Genomic DNA, 14626 nt, shown 5'->3' with positions numbered 1-14626 from the left:
CTCTTCCGCTCAACCAACGCGGAGAGGGGGGGTTTGATGTGTGGGGGGATTTGGTGGTAGCGGGGGTGTATAATTTAGACCGGAAGAGTTAGGGCTGCATGGGATTCTGGGTAATGGTTGTGTTATGTTTATGTTGTGTTACGGTGGGATGTTCTCCAGAAATGTGTTTTTCATTCTTTTTTTGGTGTGGGTTTGTAACGTAACAATGTTAAAGTTGTTTGATACGGCTACCGTCAGTGTAAGCTGTGTGGCTGATGAGTAAGTATGCTTTGCTGTCTCCTGTGTGTGCAAGTAATAATAACACACAACATGTGGCCGGGCTGGCACGCTGTATGTAAATGCTATAGAAGACAATTACTGCAGTGCAATTGGGGCACGCCCTTTATTTAGTAATTAGAGTGTAAGTAGGATTATTTTTCCCTTGGAGTTACCTATGAGAGACACTGAGATCCATAAATCTCCTGGGAAAATCTGGGGGGTCGGCATGTATGTAGCTGAGCTCCAGAGCCGCGGGTTGCCGACCCCTGCTCTAACCACTACGCCACTGAGCATGTTCAGCTATTCCTCATCCTGGAGGGATGACCCTTGTAAGAAAAGTACTTAATTTGTAAGGCCGCAATAGCAAAAAATGACGTGTTTTCCCCCAAAAAATGCGAATATCCACAGGCCTGTTTGTTTTTTTCCCGGCGTATTGAGATCGTGAGTACTCGCGTCGCCGTCTGTCCCCTTGACGGCCACGTCCCCGCCGGCCTGCGGAGAGTGTTTGCTCTCAAGCGGCCCCCATGCTAACGAGCCGAGTCGACTCGTAGCCGGCGTCCAATTGCTTCTACGGTAACGAGGTGCTGTGTAAATATTTGTGTTCTGGAATGAAACAACTTTGTCGCTTTGATGCTTAAAGCCTGTGTGCGGTGAGCCATAATCCTCTCCTGGAGGATGGGAAGCATGCAGGTTTTTGCCGGCGCTCAAACACTCGGAGTCGCTAATCAGGAGTTTAATTAGCTGCTGGCAATATGGTGGACAGCATCAAAGTTTGTTTGTAACTTTACCAAGTGGTTTATTAGGGTTATAGTTTGTCTGCGTTCTGCACTCGTGTAATGGACTCCCAGCAAGGTGGAACTGTAGTTGTCCGAAATGTTTATGCTGAGCACAACCCAAGTCACAGTTTTGTACGTATTCTCTTCAAATTTAGTGCGTTTATAATAATACTTGGGATTTCAATTTATTTTTGCACGTTTGTAAGAAAAAGATAACGTTAGTAAGATTTAAAAAACATGTTTTTTTTCTTCCTGGTGTACACCCACCATTGTTTTTCCTTTTTTTTTGTTTGCATAATATCTGGAGTTTTAAAAAATACAAACATGTAAGTTGTTTTGTTGGGCTAATAAAAAAATGTTTTAATTACAAAACCCCAAAGTAATGAAGTTGGCACGTTGTGTAAGTCGTAAATAAGAACAGAATACAATGATTTGGGGCGGTATAGCTTGGTTGGTAGAGCAGCCGTGCCAGCAACTTGAGGGTTGCAGGTTCGATCCCCGCTTCTGCCATCCTAGTCACTGCCGTTGTGTCCTTGGGCAAGACACTTTACCCACCTGCTCCCAGTGCCACCCACACTGGTTTAAATGTAACTTAGATATTGGGTTTCACAATGTAAAGCGCTTTGAGTCACTTGAGAAAAAGCGCTATATAAATGTAATTCACTTCACTTCACTTCACATTTGCAAATCCTTTTTAACTTATATTCAATTGAATAGACTGCAAAGACAAGATATTTAATGTTCCAACTGAGAAACGTAATTTTTTTTTGGCAAATAATCATTAACTTAGACTTTAATGGCAGCAACACATTGCAAAAAAGTTGCCACAGGGGCATTTTTACCACTGTGTTACATGGCCTTTCCTTTTAACAACACTCAGTAAAGGTTTGGGAACTGAGGAGACCAATTTTGGAAGCTTTTCAGGTGGAATTATTTCCCATTCTTGCTTGATGTACAGCTTAAGTTGTTCAACAGTCCGGGGTCTCAGTTGTGGTATTTTAGGCTTCATAATGCGCCACACATTTTCAATGGGAGACATGTCTGGACTACAGGCAGGCCAGTCTAGTACCCGCACTCTTTTACTACAAAGCCACGCTGTTGTAACACATGGCTTGGCATTGTCTTGCTGAAATAAGCAGGGGCGTCCATGATAACGTTGCTTGGATGGCAACATACACTACCGTTCAAAAGTTTGGGGTCACCCAAACAATTTTGTGGAATAGCCTTCATTTCTAAGAACAAGAACAGACTGTCGAGTTTCAGATGAAAGTTCTCTTTTTCTGGCCATTTTGAGCATTTAATTGACCCCACAAATGTGATGCTCCAGAAACTCAATCTGCTCAAAGGAAGGTCAGTTTTGTAGCGTCTGTAACGAGCTAAACTGTTTTCAGATGTGTGAACATGATTGCACAAGGGTTTTCTAATCACCTTTCTAATCACCTTCTGAGCCAATGAGCAAACACATTGTACCATTAGAACACTGGAGTGATAGTTGCTGGAAATGGGCCTCTATACACCTATGTAGATATTGCACCAAAAACCAGACATTTGCAGCTAGAATAGTCATTTACCACATTAGCAATGTATAGAGTGTATTTGTTTAAAGTTAAGACTAGTTTAAAGTTATCTTCATTGAAAAGTACAGTGCTTTTCCTTCAAAAATAAGGACATTTCAATGTGACCCCAAACTTTTGAACGGTAGTGTATGTTGCTCCAAAACCTGTATGTACCTTTCAGCATTAATGGTGTCTTCGCAGATGTGTAAGTTACCCATGTCTTGGGCACTAATACACCCCCATACCATCACAGATGCTGGCTTTTCAACTTTGCGCCTATAACAATCCGGATGGTTCTTTTCCTCCTTGGTCCGGAGGACACGACGTCCACAGTTTCCAAAAACAATTTGAAATGTGGACTCGTCAGACCACAGAACATTTTTGCACTTTGCATCAGTCCATCTTAGATGAACTCGGGCCCATGCAAAACCGGCGGCGTTTCTGGGTGTTGTTGATAAACGGCTTTCGCTTTGCATAGTGGAGTTTTAACTTGCACTTACAGATGTAGCGACCAACTGTAGTTACTGACAGTGGGTTTCTGAAGTGTTCCTGAGCCCATGTAACACGCTGATGTCGATTTTTGATGCAGTACCGTCTGAGAGATCGAAGGTCACGGGCATTCAATGTTACGTGCAGTGATTTTTCCAGATTCTCTGAACCTTTTGATGATATTACAGACCGTAGATGGTGAAATCCCTAAATTCCTTGCAATAGCTCATTGAGAAATGTTGTTCTTAAACTATTGGACAATTTTCTCACGCATTTGTTGACAAAGTGGTGACCCTCGCCCCATCCTTGTTTGTGAATGACTGAGCATTTCATGGAATCTACTTTTAAACCCGATCATGGCACCCACCTGTTCCCAATTAGCCTGTTCACCTGTGGGATGTTCCAAATAAGTGTTTGACGAGCTTTCCTCTACTTTCTCGGTCTTTTTTGCCACTTGTGCCAGCTTTCTTAAAACATGTTACAGGCATCAATTTCCAAATGAGCTAATGTTTGCAAAAAATAACAAAGTTTACCAGTCCGAACGTTAAATATCTTGTCTTTGCAGTCTATTCAATTGAATATAAGTTGAAAAGGATTTGCAAATCCTTGTATTCTGTGTTTATTTACCATTTACACAACGTGCCAACTTCACTGGTTTTGGGGTTTGTACATTTTTCCTACGGAACACAAGTTATAGGTTTTTTGGATCTCATTACAATTCTGTGTGCTTGTAACATTAATGAAGATCTTAACATGGGCTAAAAGCTTTGACAAAGTTACACAATTTTCTGCTGTTATTTAAGTCTACTTTTTTTAACAGAATAAGATTGTTTGACGAACAGGTTTGGTCCGAAGAATTGAACAGAACACAAATTACAGTTTTACACGGATCCTGTTAATACTTGGCTCGTTTTGTAACAATACCATGAATCGATTAACGTGGACCCCGACTTAAACAAGTTGAAAAACTTATTCGGGTGTTGCCATTTAGTGGTCAATTGTACGGAATATGAACTGTACTGTGCGATCTACTGATAAAAGTTTCAATCAATCAATCAATCAATACCCGCAAGGTCTTAACAGGAGCTAACAGTGCTAGTTTGTTCTTTAACTTTGAAGAAGTTATGCCATTTTTTCCCCTGTTATTTAAAGGCCTACTGAAAGCCACTACTACCGACCACGCAGTCTGATAGTTTATATATCAATGATGAAATCTTAACATTGCAACACATGCCAATACGGCCGGGTTAACTTATAAAGTGCAGTTTTAAATTTCCCGCTAAACTTCCGGTTGAAAACGTCTATGTATGATGACGTATGCGCGTGACGTCAATCGTTGAAACGGAAGTATTGGTACACCTTTGAATCAATACAAAAAAGCTCTGTTTTCATCTCAAAATTCCACAGTATTCTGGACATCTGTGTTGGTGAATCTTTTGCAATTTGTTTAATGAACAATGAAGACTGCAAAGAAGAAAGCTGTAGGTGGGGTCGGTGTATTAGCGGCTGGCTGCAGCAACACAACCAGGAGGACTTTGACTTGGATAGCAGACGCGCTATCCGACGCTAGCCGCCGACCGCATCGATGATCGGGTGAAGTCCTTCGTCGCGCCGTCGATCGCTGGAACGCAGGTGAGCACGGGTGTTGATGAGCAGATGCGGGATGGCGTAGGTGGATAGCTAATGTTTTTAGCATAGCTCTGTGAGGTCCCGTAGCTAAGTTAGCTTCAATGGCGTCGTTAGCAACAGCATTGTTAAGCTTCGCCAGGCTGGAAAGCATTAACCGTGTAGTTACAGGTCCATGGTTTAATAGTATTGTTGATCTTCTGTCTTTCCTTCCAGTCAGGGGCTTATTTATTTTGTTTCTATCTGCAGTTAAGCCCGATGCTATCACGTTAGCTCCGTAGCTAAAGTGCTTCGCCGATGTATTGTCGTGGAGATAAAAGTCACTGTGAATGTCCATTTCGCGTTCTCGACTCTCATTTTCAAGAGGATATAGTATCCGAGGTGGCTTAAAATACAAATCCGTGATCCACAATAGAAAAAGGAGAAAGTGTGGAATCCAATGAGCCAGCTTGTACCTAAGTTACGGTCAGAGCGAAAAAAGATGCGTCCTGCACTGCACTCTAGTCCTTCACTCTCACATTCCTCATCCACAAATCTTTCATTCTCGCTCAAATTAATGGGAAAATCGTCGCTTTCTCGGTCCGAATCGCTCTCGCTGCTGGTGTAAACAATGGGGAAATGTGAGGAGCCCTTCAACCTGCGACGTCACGCTACTTCCGGTACAGGCAAGGCTTTTTTTATCAGCGACCAAAAGTTGCGAACTTTATCGTCGATGTTCTCTACTAAATCCTTTCAGCAAAAATATGGCAATATCGCGAAATGTTTAAGTATGACACAGAATGGATCTGCTATCCCCGTTTAAATAAGAACATTTCATTTCAGTAGGCCTTTAAGCATAGCTTATTATTAGAACGTGATCGTTTGATGAACAACTCTCATGGTACATATCCATCTTAATAAACAAACAACAGATACCTGGCTTTTACAACCCTGCAGTTCTGGTTTATTTTCTGATCCCACGGCTCAAAATACATTTTTTTGCTTTGCTTGTGTAGTGCGTATTCCAACTAAAACGTGGAGTTAAACACCTTTTTGGCTTTCTTTCCGTGGGTCATGTAAGGTGATCGGAGTGATTTAACAGCACCTGTGGGAGGGAAGGCACTGTGGGCTAGCATCTTTCCCGTTATTTCTGCCGTTTTTCCCCCCACCCCGGCCACATGTTTTTGACACATGAGCCTCGGCAGCCTCTCCATCCTCGGAGACGGCAACACAAGTGGCTATTTCCAGGTTGCTGACTCGGAAAATGTCCCAGGGAATGGCGATCCTTATTGTTGTCTTTAGCTGATATGATCAGTGGCTTTTCTGGCCGGTTGTCTTAGTCGGGGGGGAAGTTACGGTGTCTACGCCAGGGTGGAAATGGATATGATGTTTTCTTTGTATCTACCTCCAACCTGGAAAGCAAACAGTGCGAGAGCCAGGCTCCATGTGCTTTTATAACGTTAGCAGGGAACCAACATTTGCTCAGTCACGTAGCGACTGTTTTTCTGCCATTTTTGTTGCAATCATGACGTGATAGCAAGGATTTTCAGTAGGGATGTCCGATAATGGCTTTTTGCCGATATTCCGATATTGTACAACTCTTAATTACCGATACCGATATCAACCGATACCGCTATGTATACAGTCGTGGAATTAACACATTATTATGCCTGATTTGGACAACCAGGTATGGTGAAGATAAGGTCCTTTTTTTTAAAAAAATTAATAAAATAAAATAAGATAAATAAATTTAAAAAAAATTCTCAAATAAAAAAGAAAGTAAAACAATATAAAAACAGTTACATATATATATATATATATATATATATATATATATATATATATATATATATATATATATATATATATATATATATATATATATATATATATATATATATATATATATATATATATATATATATACATGTATATGTGTATGTATATATATATATATATATATTTATGTGTATATATATTATATATAGGGATGTCCGATAATGGCTTTTTGCCGATATCCGATATTCCGATATTGTCCAACTCTTTAATTACGATACCGATATCAACCGATACCGATATCAACCGATATATGCAGTCGTGGAATTAACACATTATTATGCCTAATTTGGACAACCATGTATGGTGAAGATGAGGTACTTTTAAAAAAAAATAAAAAAAATAAGATAACTAAATTAAAAACATTTTCTTGAATAAAAAAGAAAGTAAAACAATATAAAAACAGTTACATAGAAACTAGTAATTAATGAAAATTTGTCAAATTAACTGTTAAAGGTTAGTACTACTAGTGGACCAGCAGCACGCACAATCATGTGTGCTTACGGACTGTATCCCTTGCAGACTGTATTGATATATATTGATATATAATGTAGGAACCAGAATATTGATAACAGAAAGAAATGGGGGGAGGGAGGTTTTTTGGGTTGGTGCACTAATTGTAAGGGTATCTTGTGTTTATGTTGAAATAAAAAAAAAAAAAATGTAAAAAAAAAAAACGGTACCGATAATAAAAAAAACGATACAGATAATTTCCGATATTACATTTTAAAGCATTTATCGGCCGATAATATCGTCAGGCCGACATTATCGGCCGATATTTCTAATTTTCAGGCTTCAACATTTAATTATTTAAACATTGTTAACGTGTAACACTAAGATATTTAAATAACACAGTTTAACATTGTTGATAGCGAGCTGGCAACTAGCTCGCTAATACAGTCGCGGTCAAAAGTTTACATACACTTGTAAAGAACATGATGTCATGGCTGTCTTGAGTTTCCAATCATTTCTACAACTCTTATTTTTTTGTGATCGAGTGATTGGAGCACACACTTGTTTTGTCACCCCAAACACACTTGATTGTGGACACTGACACCCGTGTTCCAGCAGCTTCCAATTCATTGCAGACCTGCTTTTTGGTGGTTCTCGGTTGACTCTTGATCATCCTGACCAATTTTCTCTCAGCAGCAGGTGATAGCTTACGTTTTCTTCCTGATCGTGGCAGTGACAAAACTGTGCCGTGCACTTTGTACTTACAAGTTTGGTTCTTTTATGAATTTATTATGGGTCTACTGAAATTGTGACCAAATCTGCTGGGTCAAAAGTATATGCACGGCAATGTTTATATTTGGTTAAATGACCCTTGGCAAGTTTCACTGCAATAAGGCGCTTTTGGTAGCCATCCACAAGCTTCTGGTTGAATTTTTGACCACTCCTCTTGACAAAAATGGAGCAGTTCAGCTAAATTTGTTGGTTTTCTGACATGGACTTGTTTCTTCAGCATTGTCCACACGTTTTAAGTCAGGACTTTGGGAAGGCCATTCTAAAACCTTCATTCTAGCCTGATTTAGCCATTCCTTTACCACTTTTGACGTGTGTTTGGGGTCATTGTCCTGTTGGAACACCCAACTGCGCCCAAGACCCAACCTCCGGGCTGATGATTTTAGGTTGTCCTGAAGAATTTGGAGGTAATCCTCCTTTTTCATTGTCCCATTTACTCTCTGTAAAGCACCAGTTCCATTGGCAGCAAAACAGGCCCAGGGCATAATACTACCACCACCATGCTTGACGGTAGGCATGGTGTTCCTGGGATTAAAGGCCTCACCTTTCCTCCTCCAAACATATTGCTGGGTATTGTGGCCAAACAGCTCCATTTTTGTTTCATCTGACATCACATGGACAAAGATAAGACCTTCTGGTGGTGGTTGCAATTATTTAAATAGTCTAACAAGTTTGATGCTGCTACAGTGTCACCATCTGCTGGACAATGTGAGTTATTCAGGTCAGTGACCTTTAATTATGCTTACATGTACTTATGTGACCCAATGCAAACAACCTGCCCTAGTCATGGTGCAAAAACAAATATAAATACAAACAACACAAAATGTCAAAAGACATAGTCACGCATAACACAACCTGCTCAATGACCTTTGTGGACATTATAAAAATACATCAATGCACCGTAAAAATATTTGTTTAAATCCATTACAAAACATGGTGGGGAAAAATGCAAAACACTCTACACACTTATCCATGTTTGGCACATTTTAGCTGCTTGATATTTCTGATTGATTACAAAACTTTAAGGAGGTTGTCACGGAAGTGAAAAGGTAGAAGTCGAACTTTCACATACTATTAATATCCAAATATAAATGATTAACTATATATCCATTATGCATATATATATATATATATATATATATATATATATATATATATATATATATATATATATATATATATATATATATATATATATATTTATATATATACACTACCGTTCAAAAGTTTTGGGTCACATTGAAATGTCCTTATTTTTTAAGGAAAAGCACTGTACTTTTCAATGAAGATAACTTTAAACTAGTCTTAACCTTAAAGAAATACACTCTATACATTGCTAATGTGGTAAATGACTATTCTAGCTGCAAATGTCTGGTTTTTGGTGCAATATCTACATAGGTGTATAGAGGCCCATTTCCAGCAACTATCACTCCAGTGTTCTAATGGTACAATGTGTTTGCTCATTGGCTCAGAAGGCTAATTGATGATTAGAAAACCCTTGTGCAATCATGTTCACACATCTGAAAACAGTTTAGCTCGTTACAGAAGCTACAAAACTGACCTTCCTTTGAGCAGATTAAGTTTCTGGAGCATCACATTTGTGGGGTCAATTAAACGCTCAAAATGGCCAGAAAAAGAGAACTTTCATCTGAAACTCGACAGTCTATTCTTGTTCTTAGAAATGAAGGCTATTCCACAAAATTGTGTGGGTGACCCCAAACTTTTGAATGGTAGTATATATATATATATATATATATATATATATATATATATATATATATATATATATATATATATATATATATATATATATATATATATATATATATATATATATATATATATATATATATATTTATAGAGTTTGGACACCCCTGGGGTAAATGTTAAGAAAGTTAGGACATTTTTAACAAAAATATTACACCTAAAATTTGGAGCCCCATTGACTTTGTATTGAAGAAATTGACCATGATTTAGTGCATTTTCACCGGGCAAAAAAACATTCAGAACTTTCTTAATATTTATCACAGGAAAACGATACGTCTATCACTGAAATCGACTTGACAAGACCTATCTGATAACATTGGTTTAATTGAAATGAATACATTTAGTATATTTTACACACATACCTACATATGGCCTCATTCCAGGGTGGATCTTGCGTGAGAGGAAAGAACAGGTTAGTCCTTTTGCAAGGCAGTCTGCCGAAAATGATAGAAAGCGCCACTCTACAAAACAACTGACTCTGTGTATAAAGTTGGAACTGCCACAAAACACATTGTAAGATATTCGTAAGATATCCGTCTGGGGGCTAAAGTGAATAGCGCACCACCCAATTCCCTATGTCGACAAATAGAGCCGTATAAATCCCTTCCTTACTGGACTTTGGGAGTTTGGTGGATTTTATGTTTTTTAAATTAGTAAAAAAAAAACTAGTCCTTCACCAAACCCTGAAAAATGTGGCACAGTATTGTTTTTTTAACATGTCTTACAGAGTAATTAAAGGCCTACTGAAAGCCACTACTACCGACCACGCAGTCTGATAGTTTATATATCAATGATGAAATCTTAACATTGCAACACATGCCAATACGGCCGGGTTAACTTATGAAGTGACATTTTAAATTTCCCGCCACACTTCCGGTTGAAAACGTCTAGATATGATGACGTATGCGCGTGACGTCAACGGTTGATATGGAAGTATTCGGACCTATTGAATCCAATACAAAAAAGCTCTGTTTTCATCCCAAAATTCCACAGTATTCTGGACATCTGTGTTGGTGAATCTTTTGCAATTTGTTTAATGAACAATGGAGACTGCAAAGAAGAAAGTTGTAGGTGCGATCGGTGTATTAGCGGCGGACTACAGCAACACAACCAGGAAGACTTTGAGGATAGCAGACGCGCTAGCCGAACGACCTCACCTTGACTTCCTCCGTGTCCGGGCCGCCAACCGCATCGGTGATCGGGTGAAGTCCTTCGTCGTACCGTCGATCGCTGGAACGCAGGCGAGCACGGGTCGTGATGAGCAGATGAGAGCTGGCGTAGGTGCAGAGCTAATGTTTTTAGCATAGCTCTGTCGAGGTTCCGTAGCTAAGTTAGCTTCAATGGCGTCGTTAGCAACAGCATTGCTAAGCTTCGCCAAGCTGGAAAGCATTAACCGTGTATTTACATGTCCAGAGTTTGGTAGTATTGTTGATCTTCTGTCTATCCTTCCAGTCAGAGTCTTATTTGTTTTGTTTCTATATGCAGTAAAGCCCGATGCTATCACGTTAGCTCAGTAGCTAAAGAGCTTCACTGATGTATTGTCGTGGAGATAAAAGTCACTGTGAATGTCCATTTCGCGTTCTCGACTCTCATTTTCAAGAGGATATAGTATCCGAGGTGGTTTAAAATACAAATTTGTGATCCACAATAGAAAAAGGAGAGAGTGTGGAATCCAATGAGCCGGCTTGTACCTAAGTTACGGTCAGAGCGAAAAAAGATATGTCTTGCACTGCACGCTAGTCCTTCACTTTCACGTTCCTCATCCACGAATCTTTCATCCTCGCTCAAATTAATGGGGTAATCGTCGCTTTCTCGGTCCGAATCTCTCTCGCTGCTTGTGTAAACAATAGGAAAACGTGAGAAGTCCTTCCTCCGGTGTCGTCACGCTACTTCCGGTAGGGGCAAGGTTTTTTTTATCAGAGACCAAAAGTTGAGAACTTTATCGTCGTTGTTCTATACTAAATCCTTTCAGCAAAAATATGGCAATATCGCGAAATGATCAAGTATGACACATAGAATGGATCTGCTATACCCGTTCAAATAAAAAAAATTCATTTCAGTAGGCCTTTAAGAACTATTGGTTTTTCAATTGTGTTCAAAAGTGCTGGTTAGCTATATTTTGCGTCATCCTGCGAACTAACAAACGATACAAACTCGACCTCCTTGGTGTGGAGTTCGGGAACAACAATCCTGTTCTTGTCTTGTAAAAATTCCTAAACTATTAAGAATAATATTTTGTCTGGCCTCGTCCTTGTAAAAAAAAAAAAAAAGGCACTAAAGCTACGATGCGATGACTTGGCTGGGAAACGTCCACGTCTCATTGTGGCGGGATCACAACGGGAGTTCTCGTCGAGCATTCCCATGAAGCTCCCGGTGAGAAAACCGAGGCTAAACGGACTCAATCGCTCGCGCTTGTGTCAAAATACCAGAATGCTCAGCAGGACCTCTATGGGATCAGATTTCAGTTCCGTGAGTGTGCTTCACCTTCCGTGGTGAGAAAGAAAGAGAGGTGTCCTTATGAAGCCTTTGACGTCTTACTGTCCACTCCGTGTTTTTGTGTCTGTTGCTATGAGATAAAGGGTTCCTGTTAAAGTATAATCTGTGATTTACGGCGTCGGACCTTCAAAGAAATCCGCACAAAGAGTAAGAGCACCTCGGAGTGATTGAGTCAGTCGAAGCTGAGGGGAAAAAAATCAATCTTTGCAGAGGGCCTCTAAAAGTCGTGTTTGCAATCAGTGAACCAGGACTATTTATTTGATTGTTGTTTTCTCACCTCACGCACATGTGTTTCTTCTTTTCGTGCTTGGATCTTATTCACTTGGCTGAAAATACCAAATTTGCTCAAACAGCGGTCTGTACTCTGATAAAAACGTTGTAGCAAACAATTGGCGCTACTTAAAGCAGCAGCACCCACGCAGCCTCAGTTTATTAAGACAATCTCGTGTCATTCGCTCTTAGCTTGCTATAATGCGTTTCATTTTGTGGTCCAAATTGGTTCAGCTCAGTCTGCAGATGTTTCTCCACATCATTACTTTTTATATGGATTCAAACCCATTAGTTTAACCTGTTTTTATTCATTATTTCAGCTATCAGTTTTTGTAGATGGAGATGTCGTTGTTATTTTATTTTTAATACATACTTTTAACTCATTATTTAAATAAATCAATATTATAGTTGTATTTATTTTTTTATTATAAATGAATTATACTCATTTAAATATGTTCATATTTTTTTATTAAAATTTATTTTTTAAATTATAGTGTATTTGTTATTTTAGAAATAAAAAGATATTATAATATGTTAAAATATGTTTGTATTTTTTTATTTGATTAATTATTATATTTCTATTTCAATTGTTTTCTAAATAAATCAATAGTATAGTTTTATAATAATTTTAGATTTGTAAATGAATTTTACTAATTTAAATTATGTTAATATGTTTTTAGCATTCAAATGTCATTTTTATATTGATTTTATATGTATTATTTGAAGACACCAATACTATAGTTTTATTCTTTTAGAATTATAAATGAAATATGTTTATATTTTTTATTAAAATGTATTTTATTAAATTATTTTAACAAAATCATTAGTGTTTGTATTTTTATTTTAGAAATATAAATTAATTATAATAATTTAAAATATATTTGTATTTTGTGATTTCATCATAACTCTTATATTGATGTTTCAATTGTCATTTAAATAAACCGATAGTGTAGTTGTATAATAATTTTAGATTTATAAATGAGTTTTAATCATTTAAATTATGTTAATATTTTTATTTTAAATGTCATTTTTATTTTTATTTTATATTTATTATTTGAAGACATCGGTAGTAAAGTTGTTTTATTTTTGAATTATTACAATATTAATTATTTGTTTATATTTTTAATCACCAATCAACCAACAGTTATTTACATAGTCCTTAATCACAAGTGTCTCAAAGGGCTGCACAAGCCACAGTGACACCCTCGGCTCAGATCCGAGGCTAAATATAGACATTTGAGAAATGTATGTATGGAATTGTCGGCATTTGAGAAATGCCAATGTATATTAGTGTAAACATTTGTTATTCCTCCTCTTTTGTGCAGTTAAGTAAATAAAGATCCCTGTTTCCTTTAAAAAGAGGTGCAAATTATACTGTTAAGTACTGTAAATATAGTCATTTTTTAAAATAAATATATACATTTGAGAAATGTGTTTTGAATGTATTATTTTGATTAATTAATATGATAGTTGTATTAATATTTTGAGACCCAATCCCGAGAAAAGCTATATAAATTGAATGTATTATTACAGTATGTTTACGACTATAAAATGTGTTTTAAGTTGTAAGAAAAGCTACATAAATAAGTAAAGTCCTTCTCCCTAAAATACCCTAGCCCTAATAGACTCTCTGGACACTATATCAGCAAATACAGGAGACAAATACACCAATGCCCAAGAGTTAATATTTACTGTACAAGCTGCTCCAGGTGGTGTTCTCCCAGCATGCAATGCTTGCCTCAGGAGTCCAAACAAGTGTTCTGGTCGTGTATTCGCTCAGGTCCGGGTCATAACAGAGTGGGTTGAGCGAGTGGAGCGAGACCCTCTCCTCAACAAGGTCTCGACCTTCTTGTTTATGTCTGCGCCCGGCCAAACAATCCAGTCCAGGAGGTTAGACGAGGCCAAGTTTGATGTAATTAAACTAAACGGCTCTCAAACATGCTCTTTGATGAACATATATCTTTTTTGCCGCACTCTGCTTAGTATGCACCGCATATACAGTCCCCACCGACAGAGTTATGTTCCTTTTTTATGGTAGACTAACTGCAAAAAAAAGAAAAGAAAAAAAGAAAGTAAGTCTACATCCTGATTTTTTTTTTCCCCCAGATTTACAATGCTCGCCTCTATTTGTACCAGGGTGGAAAGTTTATATTGCAAACTTATTAGCTCAAATTGCCTCAGAAATTAGGCTCTAAATGAAATCCACACCGCGCATGTTAACTAACCACCTACAGGCTTGGCACTGTTCCACTTAGGTCCTGTAGAGGGCGGTAATGCACGTTTCCACGTTGTCTAACGCAGTGGGGGTACTTGAAGGTATGCCAAGGGGTA

The 14626-nt window shown here is 38.1% G+C and overlaps 1 protein-coding gene across 2 annotated transcripts in view; it reads left to right on the top strand.

Moving 5' to 3' along the window:
• Positions 1 to 14626, top strand: part of LOC133651091 (neural cell adhesion molecule 1-like) — an 881445-nt gene that overhangs the window by 420938 nt on the left and 445881 nt on the right. The gene's annotated exons all lie outside the window — the stretch shown is intronic.

Source organism: Entelurus aequoreus, linkage group LG05 (genome assembly GCF_033978785.1).
Source record: "Entelurus aequoreus isolate RoL-2023_Sb linkage group LG05, RoL_Eaeq_v1.1, whole genome shotgun sequence".
Classification (NCBI taxonomy): Eukaryota; Metazoa; Chordata; class Actinopteri; order Syngnathiformes; family Syngnathidae; genus Entelurus; species Entelurus aequoreus.
The sequence above is the reverse complement of the archived record's forward strand: the minus strand, read 5'-3'. Positions and strand labels throughout refer to the sequence as shown.